At 43.4% G+C, this 25,680-nt stretch overlaps 1 pseudogene; it reads left to right on the top strand.

Annotated features, from left to right (window-relative positions):
• Positions 1–9,281: 9,281 nt before the first annotated feature.
• On the top strand, positions 9,282–10,281 carry LOC103209808 (annotated as a pseudogene).
• The last annotated feature ends 15,399 nt before the right edge of the window (positions 10,282–25,680 follow it).

Genomic DNA, 25,680 nt, shown 5'->3' with positions numbered 1-25,680 from the left:
CAATTTCAATTAATCCTCAAAACAACTCTATGAAACAGGTACTATCTGTCTTCCTTTTCAAGTGAGGAAACCAAGATGCAGAGTTTAAGTAAATTACCAAATGCAGGCAACTGCCCTGAGAACCTCTTCTCGGCACCTCTCAGACTGACAAGGCAGGATTCCCCAGATACTACCACAGCACCCTGAAACCTCACATTTAAACGGAAGTGCCCTACAGCACCTTAACATTTGGGTCCAGTTTGCCCTGAACAGCTCAGATTACACCTACAGTAGATCAATTAATACCTGTTCATTAGTTTTAGCACCCCTTCCACTTTCAGAAGTGTCTGGTTTGGAGAATAAATTAGAGGGCCTCTCCACCATCCTGTTACCCATTCCAGTGCAAAGCCGAGTTAGACCATAGCAGAGACAGTGGACAAGGACCACCTCCCTTCCACAGCCGCCACAGCCAGAATCAAATCATGCAGTAAATTTGACCTCAGCTTCACCCAGTCTCCAGCCCTAAGCCCCCTGCTCCCAAAACACCCTCTAAATGTACATGGCCAGTCAAAAGGGCAGAGTTGCAGATAAAGATGATTCCTGCAGTCCAACAGCTTTGCAGGAACACAGATAGCTATGTCACTTGGAGCAAACTGAAAGAAAATGTTAATTCACTAAAAGAATGAGAATAATTATGCTAAGTTTTATGCATGAGGGCACCATCATAGCCTGCAAACTGCTACCACAGACAAGATCAGCTTTGATTCTCCCAAAAAAAAAAAAAAAAAGCTGTGACAAAGGTATTTCATCATCTACCTTTGTTCGCTGTAAATGGATGAGGAAATAGTCTCTGGGATTTACCAAGCAGAATTCCAAATCCCAGACTCCTCCACTCTACTACTGTGTGGGTGACAGAAAACGGGTATTTTCTATTGGTTTTTTGTAGGCCTTTCTTACTCCAAACGTGCTCCCCAAACCAGCAACGTCCACAACACTGGAGAGGTTAGAAATGCAGTCTCCGGATACACTCCAGACCTACTGAATCAAAAGGTACATTTTAACAAGACCTGCAGGTAATTTCTATGCACATTAAAGCTGGCGCAGCACTTGGAACTGCATTAGGAGGATTTCTTGCATTTACCAAGCAGCATCTCTTCATACATCCAATAACTCTTCACTGAACATCTTATGTGCTTGGAACTGTACTGAAAGCCAGGACACAGTCAACACAGTAAATACAAGTTCTGTCCTTATAGAATTCCCAGTCTAATATGAGGGGTTTTCGACCTGGAATGCTCATCAGAATCAGCTGTAGCACTTTATTTTAAGGGGAGGGGGGAACCCTGCAGATATCTAAAACTCACCCCAGACCTACCTACACCTACTTATGGTTGTAAACCCAGAATGGTGCCCTACAAAGCTGCATCTCAAAAAAGCTCCAATTGGTGCAAGGGCTTTGTAGAGCATTTTCAAAATATTCTCTGAGCAGCACATTTCTACTTCCAGGCCCTGTGCAAGAACAGGAACAGGAACATTCACTTTAACACTGTTTTCAGAAAGAATATATTGGAAAGTAACAAACTGCCCCTAAATGAGGGAATGGATGCATAAACCACAGTTAAGCCGAGAATATAGAGCAGTTAAAACCAAACCAAACCTACTGCCATCAAGTTATTTCTGACTCATAACAACACTATAGGACAGAGTAGAAATGCCCCATATGGTTTCCAAAGCTATAAATCTTTACTAAAGCCTACTTAAGGCACCTACTGATGAAGGTTGAAGAATACAGTCTACAGTATGGATTACATCTCAACATAAAGAAAACAAAAATCCTCACAACTGGACCAATGAGCAGCATCACAATCAATGGAGAGAAGATTGAGGTTGTCAAGGAATTCACATTGCTTGGTTCTACAATCGATGCCAACGGAAGCAGCAGTCAGGACATTAGACGTCGTGTAGCATTGGGAAAGTCAACTGCGAAGGAACTGTTTCAAGTGCTGAGGAGCAAGGATATCTCCTTGAGGACTAAGGTGCGCCTGACACAAGCCATGATATTTCCAATCACCTTGTATGCATGTGAGAGCTGGACAATGAATAGGGAAGACCGAAGAAGAGTTGATGCTTTTGAGTTGTGGTGCTGGCGAAGAATGCTGAAAGTACCATGGACTGCTAAAAGAACTAACAGATCTGTCCTGGAGGAAGTGCAGCCAGAATGCTCCTTGGAAGCAAGAATGGCCAGACTTCGTCTCACCTATTTTGGTCATATTGTAAGAAGGGACCATTCCCTGGAGAAGGATGTCATGCTTGGTAGGGTGGAGGGTCGACGAAAGAGGGGGAGGCCTTCAACGAGATGGATTGATACAGTGGCTGCGATGATGGGCTCGAGTATAGCAGGGATTGTGGGGCTGGTGCGGGATCGGGCAGTGTTTCGTTCTGCTGTGCATGGGGTCGCTATGAGTCGGAAACGACTCGACGGCACTTAACAACAACAACAACAAAGCCTACTGCCTCATCTTTCTCCCATAGAGTGGCTTGGTTGGTTTGAACTGCCAACCTTTTGGTTAGCAGCCCAATAACTTTAACCACAGTGCCACCAGAGCTCCTTATGAAGCAGTCAGAATGAATAAACAGGTCTATGTAACAACAACAACATATGTATCATCAAAGATAATGTTAAATGTAACTGCTGAGTAAAAACAGAAAGTTACAAAAGGTTACATATTTTTAAGCAAAAAAAAAAAAAAACACTGCTGTGGAGTCATAGCATCACTATAAGACAGAGTAGAACTGCCCCTTAAGGTTTCCAAGGCTGTGATCTTTATGAAAGCAGACTGCCACATCTTTCCCTTGCAGAGGAGCTGGCGGGTTTGAACCGCCAACTCTTTGGTTAGCAGCCAAGCACTTCACCACTATGTCACAAGGGCTCCTTTTTTTTTTTCCCACACACATATGCACAATGTTAATATACTGCTTATGGATTCATAATTATGAAGTAAAAGTATAAAGACAGGGTAAATACCATATTACTTTTAACACTTTCAGGAAAATATGACATTTTCAGGAAAATAGTCCTGGGAAAAAGAAAATGGAAAGAGACGGAGGTGGTTACCTTTATCTTTAAAATATTATATCTGAAAGAAAGATAAAAAGATCGTAATCAAATATAAATTGTAATATCTGTTCAATCTGCAGAGTGGATATTTGGGTCTATGTTATATTTTATTTTGTACAGTTTTTCCCGTACTTCTCCAGGTGCTAATGTGTTTTTGTTATTTTTTTTTTTTTTTCCTCTAAAAGCTTCACAGTTGATGAGATGCACCCCTTGTTCTAGTAGCATACAGTAATAAAAATCCGGTTATTTACTCAATGTCAAAAAACACATCCACAGACTGGCAGTCATCTGTAGCTTTGGAAGTTAAAGTACTACCTTAAATAATTTTACATAGAGTTTTAAAAGCTTTTATGTACCAAGTGATTTCTATCAATAAGCAATATATATATAAATTTTTTTTTTTTTTTTGGCCAAGATTATTACCCAAGAATAGCAATCTGTCAAATATGGTCCTCAGTTCACCTATAACAGAATGCGGTGGGGAAAATGATAATCATTTACATGCAGATTCCAGTGCTCTACCTTGTTGTTGTTGTTAGGTGCCGTCGAGTCATCGCTGACTCACAGCGACCCTGTGTACAACAGAACGAAACACTGCCTGGTCCTGCAACAGTCTCCCAATCCTTGCTATACCTGAGCCCATCACTGCAGCCACTGTGTCAGTCCATCTCATTGAGGGCCTTCCCATTCTTCACTAACCCTCCACTTCACCAAACATGGTCTCCTCCTACTTAATTAAAATCTCAAGAGGGAGAACCTCAGTCTGAGATTTTTATTACGAGTATGCACATGTGGGCATGATTCTCTGGTACATGTAGTACAATGAAGAACCACTAAAGCACAGCACATTTTTACAGCTGACATTTCTGTGTTCAATAAGGTGATACTTGTCATACTCTGAAAATTAAAATACGGTAGAGGGAATGTTTTCCACATGTTTGAAATAGTAATTTCACATGCACGTTCAAACAGATCCTGATAAAACTAGTTTCCTGCACAGGATGCTAACGTGATGGACCACACGCACACACACCCAAAAAAAAATTATTTTATATACATATATATAATGTTCTCGGAAGGAAGGTTGGGCAATCCTACTTCCATAGTGATACTGCCTCGGAAACCCAAGGAGGGGTCGCTATGAGTCGGGGCCGACTCAACGGCACATAACAACAACAACAACATATAATGTTCAGGAGCTCTGGTGGTGTAGTGCCTCAGAAGGATAGTAGTTCAAACCCACCAACCACTCCTCAGAAGGAAGACTTGGCATAGAGATATTACCTCAGAAACCGAAGGAGGGGTCTCTATGAGTCAAATCAAGTCGACGGCAATGAGTGTTTGGTTTATATGTTTATTTATTTACTTATTTATTTGGAAGAAGATCATAATTTCACGTTGCCTTACTGTAAGAACTTCAAAGAGCAACTACATAAATAAAACTCCTCAGGTCCAGCCATGCTGCTGTTCCCACAGCAAAGGGGCCCCAGACACACATTTCACCAAAGCCCATTTGAGCATTTAAAGATCTACATGGGATCAAAATGATAACACCAACTTGAAAGGTTAGATAGGAAGCTTAGAGGGCAGTGAGTCCATTATGTAAACGAGGAAGAACAATTCAGATGAGGGTGAAAATGGTTGCACAACTTGAATAATGTAATCAATGTCACCAGACTGTATATGTAGAAATTGTTGAATTGGTGTATGTTCTGCTGTGTATATTTTCAACAACAACAAAATTTTTTAAAAAAATCTATTCCAATCAAACAAAGCTACTCTCTAGCATACAGAACATTGGTGGCTCAATGGCTAAGTTCTCAGCTGCTAACAAAAAGGTTGGTGGTTCAGATGAACCCAGTGGCTGCATGGGAGAAAGATCTGGCCATCTGCTCTCATAAAGTCTGTGGTACTGCTGTGTGCCACTGAGTTGCTTCCCATTCATAGTGACCCTATAGGACAGAGTACAACTATCCCATGGGGTTTTGTAGGCTGTACTCTTTATAGGAGCAGACTAACAGGTCTTTCTCTCGTGGAAACACTGGTGGGTTCAAACCACTGACCTTTCAATTAGCAGCTAAGCACTTAATTATTGGCAGTTCAATTCTGGCACATGAAGTCACTGAGTTGAAATCAACTCAGTGGCACGTAACAACAACTCTACAATGTGACCTGAACTGAGGGCAACCTAACACAATAAAATTTCCCAAATTTCTCCCCAACAGTCAAGATTCTTGTCAATTCTAGTCTATTATCCTTACAAGTTACACCCCTTCAACAATGACTACAAAGAGTCCCTGAGTGGTGCAAACGTTTGACATGCCAGTTGCTAATCAAAAAGTTGGAGGTCTGAGGCCACCCAAAGGCCCTTCAGACAAAAAGGCCCTGTGATCTCCTTCCAGCAAATTAGCCACTTACTGAAAACCCTACGGAGTGCAGTTCTACCCTGACATACACGGGGTTGTCAGGGGTTGAAACCAACTCAACAGTAACTGGTTCGGTTTTGATACCGAAACCAAAATTATGACCACTGGTCATCATTCCTTCAACCTATGTTTTCTGCTTCATCTCTACCTTTTCTTATTTAGATATTTATTTACTTTTGGTCTCCCTGATTTTCCCCTTTATTATCCCTTTCCCAGGATATGACAGGCAAAACCAACACTGCAACCCTGAATTTCCAGTTCTCAAAAACTGCTCTGATTCCCTGGGGTAAAAGAGTCAAAAATAAACACATGAAAAGATGTTCGACCTCACTAGTAAACAGGAAAAAGCACATTTCAAATCACAATGATACCATTTCACACACATCAGATTGGCAAGATGTCACGTCTGAAAATACCAAGCATCCCCCAGCATGTGGAATGACTGGAACTCCTATTAGCTGATGTTTAGAATGCAAATAAGGAGAAGTACTTTGGAGAGCGATCTGACAATACATAAAAGTTGAAGACGCCCATTTCCTTTGATCCAGCAATCTCCCTTCCAGGCATATTCCAGAGAGATTTTCAAACACATACACAGGAAGATGAGGTCAAGACTGTTCATAACAGTAAAATACCACACACAGAGAAGGGTAAACCTAAATGTTTATCAACAACAACAACAAAATAATAAATTGGTGCACAGTCATATGATGGGATAGTATACAGCAATCAAAATAAACTAGAGTTATAGTATGTATAATATCTCATTCCAAAATCATAACTTAAATAGAAACAAACAGGATTTACTCAGTATTACAGAGCATGTTTATAACATGAGGGAACAATACTTACCATAGTTGAGAAAGAAGGGCTGCTTATGCACAGGGAGATAGCTCAGGGGGCAGGAGTGCATGGAGGGATAGACACAAGGAAGAGGTAACTATGGGGAGGAAGTAGGAGGGGAACTGTTGCATTGTGGTAAACTGTGGCCAATTTCATGAGACAAAGTATATGTGAACTGCTGTATGGAAAGTGAATTTGCTCTGTAAATCTTCACCCAAATCACAATTTAAAAAAATAATAATAATAATAACACCATATTTGGTTTAATAATACTTTACTATATTTAAATATGAATGTATATCTATCTAGTAAAAACATAAAACATGCTGTAAACACTAAATTCAGTATAGTGGTCAATCTGTCTGGGGGCAGGGGGAGAGAAATGGGTTGACTACACAGGCTCTTCAATTGTATTTGTAATATTTTATCTTTTCAATGGGTGATGAGTACAAGGGTATTTATTCTATTACTCTCCACACTTTTCCATAAGCCTGAAATATTTTATCACCCTGAAAATGATTCTTAAGTCTGCGCAGTTGAGGGTTCTGAAAGTGGCACCAGAACTTGGGTGATTTCCAGCCACAACTGGGCAGGACAAAGGTCAGGCCTAGGAGTGTAACAGGAAAGCCCTAGAAAGCAACACAATTTTCCCCCTATGCTCTTAAAACTATCCATAGCAAATAATCATTCTCAGCTGCTATTGTTGTTGCGAGGTGCTATTCCAGCTTGTAGACCCTTTGTACAACAGAACGAAACACTACACTATAATGCACCATCCTCACAATCATTGCTATGTGTGAGCCACTGTTGAAGCCACTGTGTCAAGGCCTTCCTCATTTTTGCTGACCCTCTATTTTACCAAGCATGGTATCTCTCTCCAGAGACTAGTTCCTTCTGATAACATGACCAAAGTACCAGAGACGAAGTCTGGCTATTCTGGCCCCTAAGGGGCATTTCAGCTGTGCTTCTAAGACACAGAACATCATTCATTCTTCTAGCAGTCTATGGTAGAGTCTTCACCAACACAACTCAAATGCATCAACTCTTCTGCAGTCTTCCTTATTCATTGTCTAGCTTTCACATGCATATGAGGCTATTTAAAATACCATGGCTTGAATCAGGTGCAGCTTAGTCGTCAAAGTGACATCTTTGCTCCTTAACACTTTAAAGAGATCTTTTGCAGCAGATATGCCCAGCGCAGTACTTAGTCTGCTTTCTTGACTGCTGTTCCCTTATGCAGATTGTGGACCCAAGTAAAATGAAATCCTTGACAACTTCGATCTTCTCTCCATTTATCATGATGCTGCCGATTGGTCCAGTTGTGAGAATTTTTGTTTTCTTTGAGGTGTAATCCACACTGAAGACTGTAGACTTTGATCTATATCAGTAAGGTTGTGTCATCTGCATATCACAGGTTATTAAAGAGTCTTCCTCCAATCCCGGTGCTGCATTCTTCTTCACATAGTTTAGGTTCTCAGATTTGCTCATCATACAATACTGATTAAGTACAGTAAAAGGATACAACCCTGGCACACACCCTTCTTAATTTTAAAACATGAAGTATCCATTTATTCTGTTCAAACAACCACTTCTTGGTCTACGTACAGGTTCCTCATGAGCACAAGTATTCTAGAATTTCCATTCTTCACAACATTAACTATAGTTTGTTGTGATCCACACAATTAAATGTCCTTGCATAGTCAATAAAACACAGGTAAACATCTTTCTGGTATTCTTTGCTTTCAGCCAAGATCCATCTCACATCAGTAGTAATATCCTTCGTTCCACATTATCTTCCGAATCAAGCTTGAATTTCTGGCAGTTCCCTGTTGATGTACTGCAGCTATTTTTTTTATTACTTTCAGCAAAATTTTACTTGTGTGATATTAATGATGTTGTTGTTGTTGTTGTTATGTGCCGTCGAGTCTGATGGATCTTTCTTTGGGATGGACACAAATATGGATATGTTCCCATCAGTTGACCAGGTAGCTATCTTCCAAATTTCTTGGCATAAACAAGTAAGCACCTCTAGTGCTCCATCAATTTTTTGAAACATCTTAACGGGTATTCTGTCAACTCCTGGAGCATTGTGCTTCGCCAATTCCTTCAGTGCACCTTAGCCTTTTTCCTTCAATACTATTGGTTCTTGATCATACACTATCTCCTGAAATTTCTGAACCTCGACCAATTCTTTTTGGTACAGTGACTCTGTGTATTCCTTCCATCTTCTTTTGATGCATCCTGCATTGTTCAATATTTTACCCATAGAATCCTTCAATATTGCAACTTGAGGCTTGAATTTTTCCTTCAGTTCTTCCAGCTTTAGAAATGCCAAACATGCTTAGAATTATGGGAAGATCCTACTATAAAGGGCATCTTCTGTCTCCAAAATTTTATCTACAATCCCAGCAGAGATATATTCCAAAAAGCCTTTAGTGCAGAAAGTTGGTTACTGATATAGGATTTATTTAACTCAAAAAAGTTTTTGCTGGCTCAACTTTGGGTGGTCTTCAATTTTGGGTGGTCTTCTCTCTTAAAGGAGTCCCTGGATGGTGCCAACAGTTAAGGCACGTGGCTGCCAACTGGAAGGTTAGAGGTTAGAGTACTGCCAGAGGCTCACTGGAAGAAAGGCCAAACATCTACTTCCAAAAAGTCAGTCAGTGAAAACGCTATGGATCCCAGCTCTACACTGACACATGTGGGGTCCCCATGAGTTAGAAGTGACTGACAGCAACTGGTTTAACTGATTTTGCTCTTAAAATACCAGCAAGGCCTTTCAAACCCTTAGGCTAGCATTAGGATTTACCACAACTAAAACATCACCATAAAATGTTGCATTAAGGCTCTCTGCTCCTCCCCGTTTGACAGACAGCCGCACCCCTCTTGCGCAGTCCCAGCCGCTTCCATGAGACAGGATGGTGAAGGTCAGAGTAAACTGATTTGGCCGTATTGGGTGCCTGGTCACCAGGGCTGCTTTTAACTCTGGCAAAGTAGATGTTGTTGACATCAATGACCCCTTCATTGACCTCAACTACATGGTCTACATGTTCCAGTATGATTCCACCCATGGCAATTTCCATGGTACCGTCAAGGCTGAGAATGGGAAGCTTGTTATCAATGGGAAGCACATCACGATCTTCCAGGAGTAAGATCCCACCAACATCAAGTGGGGTCATGCTGGTGCTGAATATGTTGTAGAGTCTACCAGCATTTTCACAACCATGGAGAAGGCTGGGGCTCGCTTGAAGGGTGGTGCCAAAAGAGTAATCATCTCTGCCCCTTCTGCCGATGCCCCCATGTTTGTGATAGGTATGAACCATGAGAAGTATGACAACTCCCTCAAGATTGTCAGCAATGCCTCCTGCACCACCAAGTGCTTGCCCCCCCGGCCAAGGTCATCCATGACAACTTTGGCATTGTGGAAGGACTCATGACCACGGTCCATGCCATCACTGCTACCCAGAAGACTGTGGATAGCCCCTCTGGGAAACTGTGGCGTGATGGCCATGGGACTGCCCAGAACATCATCCCTGCATCTACTGGTGCTGCCAAGGCTGTGGGCAAGGTCATCCCTGAGCTGAATGTGAAGCTCACTGGCATAGCCTTCCATGTCCCCACCCCCAAAGTGTCCGTTGTGGACCTGACCTGCCATTTGGAGAAAGCCGCCAAATATGATGACATCAAGAAGGTGGTGAAACAGGCATCGGAGGGTCCCCTAAAGGGCATCCTGGGCTACACTGAAGACGAGGTGTCTCCTGTGACTTTAACAGTGACACCCACTCTTCCACCTTTGATGCTGGGGCTGGCATTGCCCTGAACGACCACTTTGTTAAGCTCATTTCCTGATATGATAATGAATTTGGCTACAGCAACAAGGTGGTGGACCTTATGGTCCACATGGCCTCCAAGGAATAAGAGCCTCCTGGACCACCAGCCCCAGCACTAGCACTAGAGGAAGAGAGAAACCCTTGGCTGCTGGAGAGTCCTTGCCCCGACTCCATCCCCAACACACTGAGAATCTCCCATCCTCTAGAGTTTCCATCCAGACGCCCTGAAGAAGGGGAGGGGCTTAGAGAGCTCAACCTTGCCCTGTACCAACAATAAAGAACACTGTACCTAAAAAAAAAAAAAAAAATGTTGCATTAAAATATTTAGACCAAAAACATTCAATAGAATAAAAGACACCATCTTTTACTGCTCTTCGAGTCAGTTTGCTTTGGGCTGGCTTCATCAACAGGCTGGAGATAAAACCAAGAGACATCATTCTGACTGTACTGCAGAATTAAATACCATCATAAAACCTCTACCCACTCAAAACAATTGAAACAACCAGGCTGGGAGGGGGAAAAAAAAACAAAAGCAGAGGCCTATGTATTAGAGAAACGCCTCTGAATTGCTAAGGGAATCAAAATTGAAAATTACCTTCATTTACTACCCAAACATACCAAAAATTCCACATTAGAAATCCAAATAAATAAGATTTTATTGTATAGGTGAACTGGAACATGAAAACTTGATATCCAGAATAATGGTGTAACAATATTTGATTCCAATTTAAAAAAAAAAAAAAAAAACAACTGACATTCAACTTTGTTTACCCCTAGGAATCCAAGAAAAACAGAGAAAAATCTGCAGGCCTAATTGTCAGTTCCTGACCTAACACAAATTCCTGCATATTAGTTGCTGTTAGAACAGAATTTGTCTTTAAACATTAACCCACTTCACCTCAGGCTACAATTTCTGAAATCAAACAACTATCAGCGTACTCAGAAAAAATAAATAAATAAAAACCCACTGCCATCAAGTAGATTCTAACTCCTAGTGACCCCCATAGGGGGTAAATCTTTACTGAAGCAGACTGCCTCATCTTTCCTCCGCAGGGCAGCTGGTGGGTCTGAACCTTTCTGTTAGCAGCCAAACGCCTTAACCACTACACCACCAGAGCTCCTTATCAGTGTACTAGCTGGTACATTAAACTAGACTTGGAGTCTCCAATTATCTTTGAGTTAACAATACCATATTTTCATGCAAATTACACGCCCTCTAAGTTTGTTTTTCAACCTAACTCTCCCTGCTCCCTCCTACTCCCCTCAGGTGTTGTCCCTTAGCACAGCTAGGTCAATTTTTTTTTCTCACGTGTTCATTGGACCCTTCTTTAGATTCTTCAAGGAGCTCAGGTGGCATAGTACCTAAGACATTTGACTGCTAACCAGGTTAGCCATTCCATGGAAGGAAGATAGGGCAATCTACTTCTGTAAAGATTTACCGCCTAGAACTGGGGTTGCTGTGAGTCTAAATCAAGTCAATGTCAGTGAGTTTGGTTTTTTGTTTGTTTCCTTTAGATTCTTCAGTGATGAATTGTTTCTAGGTAGGTCTTTTATGGGTCTCTAAACTGCTGCAAAAGACCTCTTTAAAGTGTTGAAGAGCAAACATGTCACTCTGAAGAACAAAAGGTGTAGCCAACCCAAGGCCTGGTATTTTCAATAGCTTCATATGCATAAGGAAGACCTAAGAGTTGAGGGAGTGCTGGTGGCATAGTGCCTAAGGCGCTTAACTGCTAACCAGAAGGTTAGCGGTTTAAACCCACCAGCCACTTCTCAGAAGGATGGTTGGGCAATCTACTTCCCTAGTGATACTGCCTCAGAAACCCAAGGAGGGGTCGCTATGAGTCGGAAACAATTCGACAGCACATAACAACAAGAGTTGATGCTTTTGCGTTATGGAGTTGGTAAAGAATACTTAAAAGTACCATGGACTGCCAGAAGAAAGAACAAATTTGTCCTGGAAAAACTGCAGTCTGAATGCTCCTTAGAAGCAAGAATGGCCAAACTTCATCTCACCTATTTTGGTCATGTTTTCAGAAGGGACCATTCCTTGGAAGAAGACATCAGGCTTGGTAAAGTCCAGGGTCAGCGAAAAAGGGGAAGACCCTCAAAGAGCTGGACTGACACAGTGGCAGCAACACTGGCTCAAGTATAGCAAGGACTGTAAGGATGGCATACAACCAGGTAGTGTTTCATTCTGTTGAACACTATGAGTTGGCATCAACTTGATGGCACCTAACAACAAGGAGCTCTGGTGGCGTGGGTAAAGCACTTGGCTGCTAATAGAAGGTTCAAACCCATCAGCTGCTCTGTGGAAGATTCCATAAAGATTTTGTGCCTTGGGAACCCAACAGGGGAGTCCCTATGAGTTGGAATCGACTTGATGGCAGTGAGTTTGGTTTTGGGTTTTTCACTCCCAGTTTAACTCTTCTATGAAGCTCTTAATGAGCTCTGGCAGCACAGTGCTGAAGGCCTTCAGCTGCTAACCAAAAGGTCAGCAGTTCAAGCCTACCAGTCAGTCCTCAGGAGAATGATGAGGCAGTCTGCTTCTGTAAGGGTTTACAGCCCTGGAAATCCTTTGCAGCGGTTCTTCCGTGCTACAGGGTTACTATGAGGTGCACCCAAGCAGGTGGCAGTGGGTGGGTGGAGGAAGCTCTTCCTGATGTTCCCTGATGCTCCCCCTCCTTACTCCATTTGGTCCTAGCTGATATGAGTTGTTTACACAAGTGAAGATAACTTTTTTTTTTTCAGCAAGTTGTGTGGCATTATGAACATGTTGATAGGTATCTAGAACAAGGGTTAAAAAGATACCACTCCCAAGCCCAACCTTCCTCCTGCCCATTTGTGGCTGGAAATCATCCAAGTTTCTGGTGCCCCTTTCATAACCCTCAACTGCTCAGACTTGGGACTCACTTTCTAAGTGGTGGCACATTTTAGGCCTATGGAAATATAGAGAGAATTACAGAATGAACACAGTAATAGATTAAGAAGTATCTCTTCCCCCAAATTATGAGGCTTACATGTTGTGCAGTGAGTTTTTTATTTTTCCAACTCTTCTCAAATACTTGCCTCAGGTAAGTAGTTGACTTACCAAGATGAAACTACCTTTATAAAAATTCTCTTGTTTAGTTCCAATTCTCACTAATTTTACTTTCATTTCAAGGTGACTTCATTTATTTAAAATAATTCATATCTGGCACTCAACTGGCATCAAATAATAACCTGGGGCTGTTCAATTTGTGCTCAAATGTTAACATCTGGAAGTATGACACAGTTTTAAACCAGATAGTTAGGCACACAAGTGGTTGTTAATCAATTAACAAAAGGATAATTTTATGAAGTCTTTTGTATAAGAAACACTACTTACTAAAAAAACTTTTAATGTCAAAAAAAAAAAAAATAATAATAATCAGTTTTACCAAAACCAGAGGGGGAAAAAAAAGAAAAGAAAACACCAGTTACTGTGTAGTCAATTCTGACTCATGGTAACTCCGTATATGTCAGGGTAAAACTGTGCTCCACAGGGTTTCTAATAGCTGGGTTTTCTTTTTAAGTTGATCACCAGGCCTTGCTTCAGAGGTGCCTATGGGTGCACTCAAACCACCAACCTTTTGGTTAGAAGCATTAACCATTTGTGCCACCCAGAAAAACTAAGGTCCCAAGAAACACAACAATTTGCCCTAGGGCAGCCTAACACTCACCCTCAATTGAAGAGACACCCTGTGCTACACAGACTCCAGTTCTAAATGACATTTCCTATAATCATGCCCCCATATAAAAGAAAAACCACAAGTAGAAGGAACAAAATTTTTAATCTACTTGACATACAGCACTTCCTCTGAGATACATCTTACAACTCCATTAACAAATGAAATGAAGATCAGATGATTTAGACCAATTTGTATGGTTCCAAGGCACATTTCTAGAAAGTACATTTGCTTTCTCCTAACAACAGCTTCCTCTTTTGAAAATTCCTCAAGTGCTTCAAATGGAAAACTTAAAAAAAAAAAAAAAAGGCCTTCCATTTGTAAGGCGATAAAAACACAGAGGAAGTTAAATCCATGGGTCTGGACAAAAATCAGAGGATTATCAACAGGGGACATTTCCTCATGTTTGGTAACAACTAGTGCATTTTGAACATTACAACACACCAGCCAAACAAGCTTTACTATCTCTGAACTGAAAACATTGCCATGTAGCCAAGCTGACATGCCCTAAGCAAGTTCATCAAAAATTACTATGGCAGAAATTGACATGGAAACAAAGTAAAACAAACAGGAACTAGCACTAAATTTCCAGTGGACAAACCTCCATGGGGAAGGGAAGAAGGGCAAGGCTGCGCATAATTTCCAAGTACCCTGTATCTAAAATGGCACCAGACAACTGGTGAAAAGAGAAGGTATTTATCTCTTAGCCTCATGAAAGCATTTGCTACAAATTTTTTTTCTGCTCTGCTTAAGTCTTTTCTTATTTGATGCAGGGAACAAATGCACTTTTCAATATTATGCTTTGGTTTTGTCCAAGTCTTACTCAGAGGATGGTATCTTTTAACACCCTTCCTAGACACACATCAATATGTTCAAACTATGCCAAACTATTTGCTTAAAAAAAAAATTATATATATACAGACATACACACACACACACACACACACTCCTCACTTGTTCTTACCACAACTCAAACCAGCTGGGACAAAAATGAAAGAGGTGGGGCATCAAGAAGACTCAGAGAAGAGTTAAACTTGAGTAGAGACCCAAAATAGACCTACCTGGAAACAATTCATCATCTGTGAAGAATTACAGAGAGGTCCAAGAAATATTTCTGTCTGATCAGGTGGAAAGACAGCAGTCTCCTCACTAAGTCTTTCCTCTGGGAACGGGGAGGGCAGGAGTGACCTGGCCAGCCTTTATAAGGGGCGGGGTTAAGGCTTCCCACCCCGGCCCTTTGTTTAGACTGCCACTCAGCTTGGTTTGCATAAATGAACACGTGGGTTCTTTATACTAGAAGATCCACTCTCCCTTAGACAACTGAAAGGTGAGGTAATAATGAGGAAGATGACATTGACAATAACAGCTAACAGTAAGCTCTTGCCTGTGTTTTAGCCCCGTACCCCCCCATACCTCAGTAACTTATTTCTGCTCAGAAGAGCCTGATATGGTAGTAACCATGATCATCTCCATTATATAGATAAGGGAACTAAGACAGAAAATAACCTGTTCAAGGACATAAAGCTAGTACAAATAGAACTAGGATTTGAACCCAGGGAGGTTGACTTCAGAGCCCAAACTCTTCATTCCTTGCTCAAAACAGTGTCCAAACTGAAACATGCAACTTCCTACTTACGAAATTATTGGTTCCTTACTTTGCTTGGGTGATAATGTTAACTCTGGCACCCTTGGAGGGCACCATGTTAGGTGCCAATTCTCCAGAACTTGACGGCACATAACAACAACACAGCAGTATTGACCTTCTCCTCTTGTGTCCTCCCTGGAGCTGAGGTTTTGAGCCCTGAGTTTTATTGGAAACAAGTTGTGACATTCTGCCCAGGTGTGCCATGATGCCCCAGCTGTGCTGAGGGCAAAAAAAAAAAAAAGGGTGGAGGTTGTATTCCTCTTGGGACATGCTAGCTTTCAAGTTTCCATTCAGCTTCAGTGCAGAGAGGTATCACCACACTAAGGACTGAGACAGTGCCTGACTGCCCTGTAGGCCTGAGGCCACCCCAGCAGGGACGAGAAAAGAGTATGTGAGCTGCTCTGGTTTCACAGTCCCCTCCAGAGCAGACTGACTATAGCTGAGAGAGGAACCATGAAGAAAGGCATTACCTTTTCACTGCACCAGGTAACGTTAATGTCACTCAACAGGAAGGAGCAGGACCTATCTCCGCATGGAGAAGGAAGGAAGGGAAAGGGAACAGAAAACCTCCAGGAGCCACCCACCATATGTAACTCTCCCTGCACCAGTATCTCTGCAGCTATCACTCAGACAAGATCCAGGATTTGCTCTGCTGGCCACGGTAGTGGCCACATCCAACCAGGCTGAAAATTAAAGCCAGCCAGCATCCCTGGGTCTCAAATCCACCCCTGAGCTAACACATGCTTCTCTAATGCTCCTTTGCCATGTGCTGATCTTGCAACAGAATGTGGAACAGAAGATTAAAATGCGGTGTGATGGGGGAAGGGCAGCCAGATCACCTTACCCCAAGCCTTCTCAGCCAAGCTCCTCAGATTCCCTCTAGGGGCCTGTATTACTAGCTTCAAGGGAGGTATTCCCAAAACTGGAGTTAAAACAGCACGTGTCTTATAAGACACTAGGCTTCTGTTAATGGAGATGGAAAAAATGGGGAATGTTTCATGATGATGGCTGAACAACATTATAAACATATTTAATGTCACTATACTGTACACAGGAAGATTGTCGAAATGGCCAATGTTTTGTGGTCTGCATATTTACCACAATTTAAAAACATAAAAAAGCGTATGTTTCAGGTGGGGAACAAGGGAGGGCGGGGTCAGGGTTAGGGGAGAGTGAAGGCCAAGCACACACCCTAGCACCCAGCACAGGAAGGCAATGCTTGCCTCCAATGGTCCAGCAGCACCCCAAAAGCTCCAACAAGTGGTGCCAGTAGAATGCACCCCTGAGACCCAAGGGCAAGATGATGTTCCCGCGGGAAATGAAGGGTAGGGAAACGCAATTCAAAGTGACCACCTTGTCATAGACCATGACCTCAAAAAGCCAAAGTGATGTCCCCTTCCTGAATCCAGCTCACCAGCCTCCACTGGGTCTACAATGAAGCCGGCAGGATGAACCCTGGAGACCTCCTCCACACCCACGGCCGCCCCTACTTTGAGGGACTTCAAGTGTTACTGCCATATAACCTTGTCCTTTTGAACTGATGGAGAAACTGAGGCAGCCAGGACAAATTACCAGCTTTCCCAAACCAGACTGAAGTTCACTTCCCTAACCAAAATTTTGTACTTTTTTATCCTTTATTACATTCCAAATTTCCTGCAGATACACTGATTGCCGCTGCAAAGGGAATTTTTAATACAATCTAACGCTGGAACTCAGTTTGAGATGAGGGCGTTCAGGGAGTCCAGCAAGGATTTACTTAATGCAAGGGTAGGATGGGTGCCCCCTCACTCTGCCCCACCTCATCTCCCAACCCCCTCCCGCAGGACGTCCGGGTTCCGCCTCCCCCTCTCCCCCCCTTCAAACTGCTTCCACCGCAACCCGAAGGCGGGGGGCCCAGCACACCCACTGGCTCCCAGGTCCAGGGTTTCACAGGAGGGCAGGGGGCTCGAGCCCCTCCCACGGCTGCTCCTGGGGCTGAGGCTGGCCCGTCCAGCCCCGGGGCCCGCGAACTTCTCTCCGCAGCTCTAAGGACCCGACCTGCCGCCCCCGGGTCTCCCACCCCACCGCCAGACGCGTGTGCAGCTCGGGTTTCCCTTTCTTTGCCTCACCGCGCTTCGGGCGCGACCACCGAGGCGGTGGCCACTCACCATATTACAGATGGAGGCGATGTTTCGGACAGTCATTAGTCTAAAGGTTGCAGCGATCCCGCACCGCCATCTTTATAAGGTGAAAACAGGACTATCCATGGTGGAGCGCTCGCAGGAGGACGGCGAGGCGGCGGCGGCGGCGGCGGCGGCGGGAGACGGCCTGGGGTCCGGCTTTCAGTTTGGCTGGGAGAAGGAGGCCGGGAGGAGGGAGAGGAGGAGGGGAAGGAGGCGGGGAGGGCGGGGAGGAGAGCGAAGGCGGAGCGGCGGGGAAGGCGGGGAGTGGAGGAGCGAGGGAGCCTGGGTCGCGGCCGCGCGAGAGGAGGGGCGCTCCAGCGCGCCCGCCGCCTGCGGTCCGCTGGCCGCTCCGAGCGCCCCGCGGCCGGGTGTCTCCCGTCTCAGTCCGCCCGCGCGAGCGCGCCCGGCCTCCGGGACTCGGTCTTTTCCCTTTTATTTCCGGCTGCATTATTTGAGCTATAATGCGAAGCCGGGCCCTCGCTCGCTTGGCTGCAGGAGCAGCGGCCGCCTTGGTCCTCCTCTGGGCCGTAGCTGCTGCACTGCCGCTGGGAGACAAGGGGCAGCACCGGGCGTTGGGCGCGGGCTGGAGGAAGGGCGCGAGCCTCCAGCGGCGCTGCGAGTTGGAGAGGCGGGCACCTGGAGCCCGGCACACACGCCGCTTACGGGATTGGCAGGACTATGGGCCGTTTTCCGTCTTCCCTTTTCTTTATTGTCTTTCCTCCCGCCCCAACAGCCCCAGCTTTTTATTTTGGGCCAGTAGAGGAAGCAAGAGTTCGGGGTGACTACGTCCAACTTTTAGCTCTCCAGGGTTCCATCCAGATACCATCGTAGGGGACCCAATAAGGAAAATAAGGTCAGGACATGGGAGTGATCTGAAAGCCGTGGCCAGCCACTGGCCGGCTGCCTGGGAAGGGGCGCAGGGAGGGAAGAGAAATCTGGGGCTGGACACAGGCTAGAAATAGCGCAGCTCAGCCAATTTGTGACTTTAGCAGGCACAAAGTCCCACTTCTGGCCTTGTTCAGAAATGTCAAAGGAAATGTCAAAGGAGCTACTTGAGTCCGGCAAGAATGAGAACAAGACTTCCACATCTTCAAGGAAAACATACCCCTCTCAGGTGTAGCCCAACCTTTTGGGGTTTTTTAAGGGAGCTGTATAGACATATGTACGTTTTCTGTCATAAAAGATCGTGGCTTCTGGGTCAAAGCGCAAAGCTGTACACCCCTTCGCAGATTAGATCACGTGAATTGGAGAAGCTCATTTCTGAATGTGTGAAACATTTCTGTATGTTGTTGTTATTTGCCATCGTGTCAGACCCGACTTATAGCGACCGCCCCTTGGGTTTCCAAGGCGGTATCACTACGGAAGTAGATTGCCCCAGCCTTCTTTCCGAGGAGTGACTGGTGGGTTTGAACCGTTAGCCTTCCTCAAGTCAGTGCTTTCAATAGTGAAGTTGTAGAAGTGAAACGGGCGATAAATTCTTGAACGAATATACTAAATGGCAAAATAGAAGAGAAATTAGTATCATTGAAGACAGCTCTTATCTAATCAAAAGTAAACATACTGGAACAATGTCACCTACCGATCACCCATTACAAACTTAGGGCGCTGTGCTTAAGACATTTGGCTGCTAAAGAAAAGGTCAGCGGTTGGAACCCACCAGCTGCTCTGCTGAAGACCCATGAGGCAGTCTGCTTCCATAAAGATTTACAGCGCTGGAAGCCTTATGGGAGCAGTTCTACTCTGTCCTATAGGGTTGCTAGGAGTGGGAGTGGACTTCATGGCAGAAGGTTTGGTGTGGTTTTATCCTCTTAACTATTTAGTGGTTTGTATGTAAGATTTGAGAGCCACAGATTTCTAATATACCAAGAACCTGTGAGAAAAATAAAAGGCAACAAACTCAACTGGGAGGGGGGTGTATGTATGTTGACTCTATACTTTACAATGGATTTAAGGAATAATTAGGAAACCTACTTATTTTAAGTTATTCTACCTAGATCTTATTTCCAAATAGATCCTGATGGTGGTGATGATGAAACTAACTTTGATTTCTTACTATTGTTTTATATTTACATGTTTTATATTCATGATCTCCTTCAATCAGAACATTAACTACCAGGTAATAGATGTTATTATCTCCCTTTTGCAGATGAGTAAAATAAGGCTTGAGGATCAAGTACAGTATTCTATTCAGATCATGTTAATCATGCTGTCAATGAAGCTGGTTGGCTATCCTGGCTGAGGCTGTTGGGAGAGGAAAGAAAGGCAATAAGACACCCAAACTGTGGCCATTCAGGTAACTGAGGCCAAGAATGGTTTCAGATTTGAGAAAAGTCACAAACCAAGTTCAGGAGCAACCTCAGGGATAAAAGTTAGGACTCAATTTCACAGACGTTTCACTATAAATCCAGTAATCCAAAGATTTAAATTATACGGAAATGTCATACCTAGTTGAGATCAGTAATCCTGCAACATGGACATGAAGAACTGCAAAGTCCACAGGCCTGAAAACACAATTGACATGATGAAAATTGAACATCATCTGATTATCGAGTGCTGTATCAGCAAGTGAAAGAATCTTTTCCATGTCTTTAAATAGTCAATTGCCTAAAACCAAGGTGTTCAATATGGACTAACATCTAGACTGAAACTCAGGCAGTGAATTACATACACAACAAATCAATTGAACACAGCAGATCTTGTCAGACTTATGAATAATTAAATACAGTTTACACTACTACAAGGTTGGTATTCACAGTTCTAAATTGGAAGAGGCTTGGGTTGAAAAAGTAATCAGAACTTCAGCTTCACTGAGTGCACAAATATTATTTGGAGGTAGTAAAAGGTAACATCTTAAAAATATTGACAAGTTAATGACAGAATTTGGAGGGAAAGTGTTCCACATATACGGACCAAAAGCAAACCCATTGCCGTTAAATCAATTCCAAGTCAGTGACCCTGTTGGCAGAGGAGAACTACCCCATAGGGTTTCCAAGGCTGTAATCTTTATGAAAGCAGACTGCTACATCTTTCTTCTATAGAGTGGCTGATGGGTTCCCAAATGCTGACCTTTTGGTTAGCAACCAAGTACTGAACCACTGTGCCACCAGGGCTCCTATATAGAGATCAGCTGGTATGAAGATACGGAGAGTTAGAATTGGGAAAAGCAGGCAAGAGAAAGGATGGGCTAAACAGCCTAAATGAGTTTGAGTAAGGAAGTCATTCCAGCAAGTGTGCTTCAGCCTTTTGCTATGCCTGGGAGCTTGTTAGAGAAGCCGGTATTCTCAGGTACCATCCCAGATCTAATAAATTCAACTGAGTAGTAAGGAAGTTGAAGCATATGAGCAGAAGGTGTGAGAACCGCTACTCTAACCTATCAGTTGTGGTGGAATTCTGGTTTTCCATCCTGGCATCCATTTTGCAGTAACAGCTCCCAAATTCTACTTTGGGGAACTTTCTTGCAGTAACAGCTCCCAAATTCTACTTTAGGGAACATTCTCCCCTTTCAGGCCCTGGGGTTAGGTGTAGCAGTCCAGGAGGGGCAAGGGTGAGACCCATGTTTCTAACTTGAAGAGAAATCCCATGTTTTGAGATAGTGAATGCTAAAGGAGATTCAGATGTTAGTAATAGCAAAAGATGGACATACCCTAAATGCTCATCAACAGAGGAATGGATCAATAAAGTATGGTACATACACATGATGGAATGCTTCACAGAGTTAAAGAATAGTGATGCATCTGCAAAACAACATGGAAAACCTTAGAGGCTATCATGCTGACTGAAGTTAGTCAATCCACAAAAGGACAAATACTCTATGAAACCATTACTGTAAAAAGTCAAGAAAAGGGTTTCACAAAAAAATACTCTTTGGTGGTTACCGGGGGTAATGGGGAAAGGAGGGTAAATCATTAACTAGAAGGTAGACACATTAAATTGGGTAAAGGTAAAGAAAAAAATAAAGAGATTCAGGTGTAGTTGGTTGGGGAAAATATCATTCCGTTCAGATGAGTTGAATTTGAGATAACCCTGAAACAGCTGAATTGTTGTAATAGAAGCCCTTGACTATGTAAGTCTGGGGCTCAAGAGAAGCCTGGGCTGGAAATACATATCTGAGAGTAATTAATATGTAGAAGATAATAGAAGACGGACAGTTATGGATGAAATTGCTTAGGGGGAGACTATGGAGAGAGAATAGACAAGGGGCTAGGACAGAATCACGAAGAACTTCACGTTTCAAGGATCAGATGGAGGAAGAGAGCTAAAGAAAACAGCCTAGGCTTCCACAGTGGTTGAAGAAAAGCAAACAAACACACAACAACACAAAAGGCAAGAATGTTTCAAGATGGAGCCAGTGCTCAGAATGTACCAAATGCAGCTAAAAGATCAAGGAAGATAATAATAGTAATGTTTACTTTTTGAACAGGGCTTTAACATGTGCTGCTACACTAATCCTTCCAAAGACCGTATGAAATAGGTAATATTATAATCCCCATTTTACCAAACATACCGAACTAACTGCCTTCAACTCAGTTTGACTCATGGCAACCCTTCTCTGGGTTTCCGAGGCAGTATCTCTGTGGAAGTAGATTGCCTAATCTTCCTTCCAAGGAGTGGCTGGAGGGTTTGAACCGCCAGCCTTCTGGTTAGCAGCCCTACCCAAAGTCATGTAAGTATTCTTTCACCAGAGCCTTATTACTAAAGAATCCTTTGAATTCTATCAAGGGCAATTTGGGTGGAATGGTTAAGGTAGACTATATATTGGAATGGGTGGATAAAGGAAAGGAGAGTAAGAAAACTGACATATGGGTAACTCTAGAGATGTTTGGCTTTGAAGAGAAGGGGCAGGGGTGGCAGACAATTGAAAAGCTCAAAAATCCTTCAGTGATTGGCTCTCTGCCTGGTTTGCAAGCACCTCCCTAATATGCCTTACCTCATGTCATGCAACTTCTAACAAAACAAATACACCACACTGCGTGCTTCCAGGCCTACAGACATGCAGCTCCCTCATCCTCAGTGGATTACTCTTCTATTTCAAGTCCATTCATTCCTCCAAGCTAAACTCCACTTCCACAGGAATTCTTCTCAGTCTTATCTTCCTTAGTAAATTTACATCAAAAATGACTTTATATATATTTTTAGAAAACTACAATGGCTAGCATAGTGCTAGGTAACCACACAGGAGATACTTAGCAAGTAACTATTTTACCTGAAACACTTTACTCTCTTGACCAGCACCATTTTACTCACCATCTTGCTTTCCTGATGGTCTTCTGTAGCCTCCAACTTCAGGTCTGAATTATATAGAATAATGATGGCTTGGCCCTTGTGAGCATGGGGGGGGGGGGCAGGGTTTAGCACTTAAGTATGTGGTGAGGAAGCTGAAGCAAATGTATGTAAAGTCCCTAGAAATGAGACTTCCTAGAGAGTTTGGCCATGAAATAAAGAGAGAACTCAGCAGCTTAAGGGTGAAAAAGGGAATCAAAGGTGCCTCTGGGTGGACTTGACCCTCCAACCTTTTGGTTAGCAGCCAAGCTCATTAACCCTTTGTACCACCCAGGGATTCCTTTGAATGAACTAAGCAAGAATATGAGCTCCATGACTCCAAGAGGTTTTATTCACTGCTATATCCTTCAAAACTTAGGCATATAGTAGATGCTCAATAAATACTTGTTGAATAGTGGTATGATTGAAAGTAAAAGGCACAGAAAGTTGGAAGAATACCAATTATAGACTGTAGGGTAAGACCAGAAAGGAGCTCTGGTCACATAGTGAGTGAGGCATCTGGCTACTAACCAGAAGGTCGGGAGTTCAAACCTCTCAGCGGCTCCATGGAAGGAAGATGAGGCAATCTACTTCTGTAAAGATTTATAGCCTTGGAAACTCAATGGGGGTTGCTATGAGTCACAATCAACTCGATGGCAATGGGTGGTGGTAGGATAAGACCAGAGGAGCCCTGGTGGCATAGTGGTTAAACTGATACTAACAAAATGGTAGTCATTTCAAACCCACTGCCACTCTGTGGGAGAAAGATGTGGCAATCTGATTCCGTAAAGATTTACAGCCTTGGAAACCTGAAGTGGCAGTTCTACTCTGTACTGTAGGGCCATTATGAGTTGAAATTGACTCAATGGCAGGGGTTAGGGTAAGACCAATCACTAAAGGGCATCATGTGCAGTAGAGGATCTGCAAAAACAAAGAGAACCAAAACCCTCAATGAGATAGAGTGACACAATAGTTTCAACAATGGACTGAGACATATCAAATATGGAGATAGGACAGGGCAATGCTTTGTTCTGTTGTACGTAAGGTCACCATGAGTCAAAGTGAACTGGGCGGTAACTAACAACAAGGGCAGATTAAAATATTTCAGATAGAATAGTTGTTCTATAACCTGATTGGGTTTCGAACAGGCTTTCTTTGGGGGGCATTTACATTCCCTCCATGTCCATAAACATTATTTTACAGTAAAGGGAAATGCAGTCCTTTTAGCTGGATTATATTCCAGCCCATGTGTGATCACTTCCACAGCTTTAACAACTGCCCTATCGTCACCACCTGGTGGGACAGCACTGGAGTCAGAGGTGAGTTGTGGAGTAAGATTTCCTCAGAGGGTCATCATCTGTCATTCTCCTCCTTGGTCCTCCCCTTCTAGAAATCTGGAAACAAATGTGGTCGAATTAAAGCAAGGTAAGACTGTCCTGAGCTCTTTCAGTATACAGCTTTTGTCTCCAGCCAGAGATTAGGGTTCCACTCTTCCATTTTTCCTAGAAAATAGTGTCAGATTGTGTTAACCAGATTGTGGTTAACACTGAAAGGGCCACATGCATAACATCCTCCTAGTGGTGGCTGTCATATTCTGTACATTGTAAAAGCAAACCCACTGCCACTGAGTCGAGTCCAACTCAATGACATAACAGGACAGGGTAGGACTGTCCTTAGGATTTCCAAAGCTATAAATCTTTATGGAACTAGACTGCCTCATTTTTCTCCTGCAGAGCAGGTGGTGGGTTCAAACTGCCGTTCTTTTGGTTATACAGCCATCTGCTTCAATCACTACACCACCAGAGCTCTTGTGTGCATTGTAATTTTGTTGTTGTTATGTGCCGTCAAGTCGAACCCAACTCCTAGCGACCCCTCCTTGGGTTTCCGAGGCGGTATCACTACGGAAGTATATTGCCCACCCTTCCTTCCAAGGAGTGGCTGGTGGGTTTGAACCATCAGCCTTCTGATTAGCAGTCAAGTGCCTTAGGCACTACGCTACCAGAGCTCCCTGTACATTGTAAAGCACCATACAAATGCTGTTCAGTGCTGCTGTCACTAATGGCCAACATGAAAGAGACTTTGAGGGACTAACTGGCTCAGAATACTACATTCATTCATTAAGCCTTTCAAGATCTATGTTGTTCTTGTTATGTGCTGTCGAGTCAGACCTGACTCATAGCAACCCCTCCTTGGATTTCTGAGGCAGTATCACTACGGAAGTCGATTACCCAACCTTCCTTCCAAGGAGTGGCTGGTGTGTTTGAACCACCTATAGGAACTAGGTAAATGGACTCAAGCATTTCAAGAATGCCAATCGATTTAACAAGTGCCTGGGTAGTGCAAACGGCTGATGAGTTCAGCTACTAACTGAAGTTTGGGGCTACCCAGAAGTGCTTCAGAAGAAAGTCCTGGTGGTTTCCTCTTGAAAAATCAGCCATTGAAAACTCTACGGAGTGCAATTTTCCTCTGATACACATGGGGTCACCATGAGTCAGAATCAACTTGACAGCAACTGGTGATGAGCTATTTGGTCAAACTCAGTGTTATGATGAGTTTCAACTTAGAGTAGCAAAACAGCTATCATTGATTCCTATGTTGTTGTTGTTGTTATTTGCCGTTGAGTCGGCCCCGACTCATAGCGACCCCTCCTTGGGTTTCCAAGGCAGTATCACTACAGAAGTAGGATTGCCCAACCTTCCTTCCAAGGAGTGGCTGGT

The sequence above is a fragment of the Orycteropus afer genome, unplaced genomic scaffold (assembly GCF_000298275.1).
Source record: "Orycteropus afer afer isolate SDZICR_OR568_19922 unplaced genomic scaffold, OryAfe1.0 scaffold00532, whole genome shotgun sequence".
Classification (NCBI taxonomy): domain Eukaryota; kingdom Metazoa; phylum Chordata; class Mammalia; order Tubulidentata; family Orycteropodidae; genus Orycteropus; species Orycteropus afer.
The sequence above is the reverse complement of the archived record's forward strand: the minus strand, read 5'-3'. Positions and strand labels throughout refer to the sequence as shown.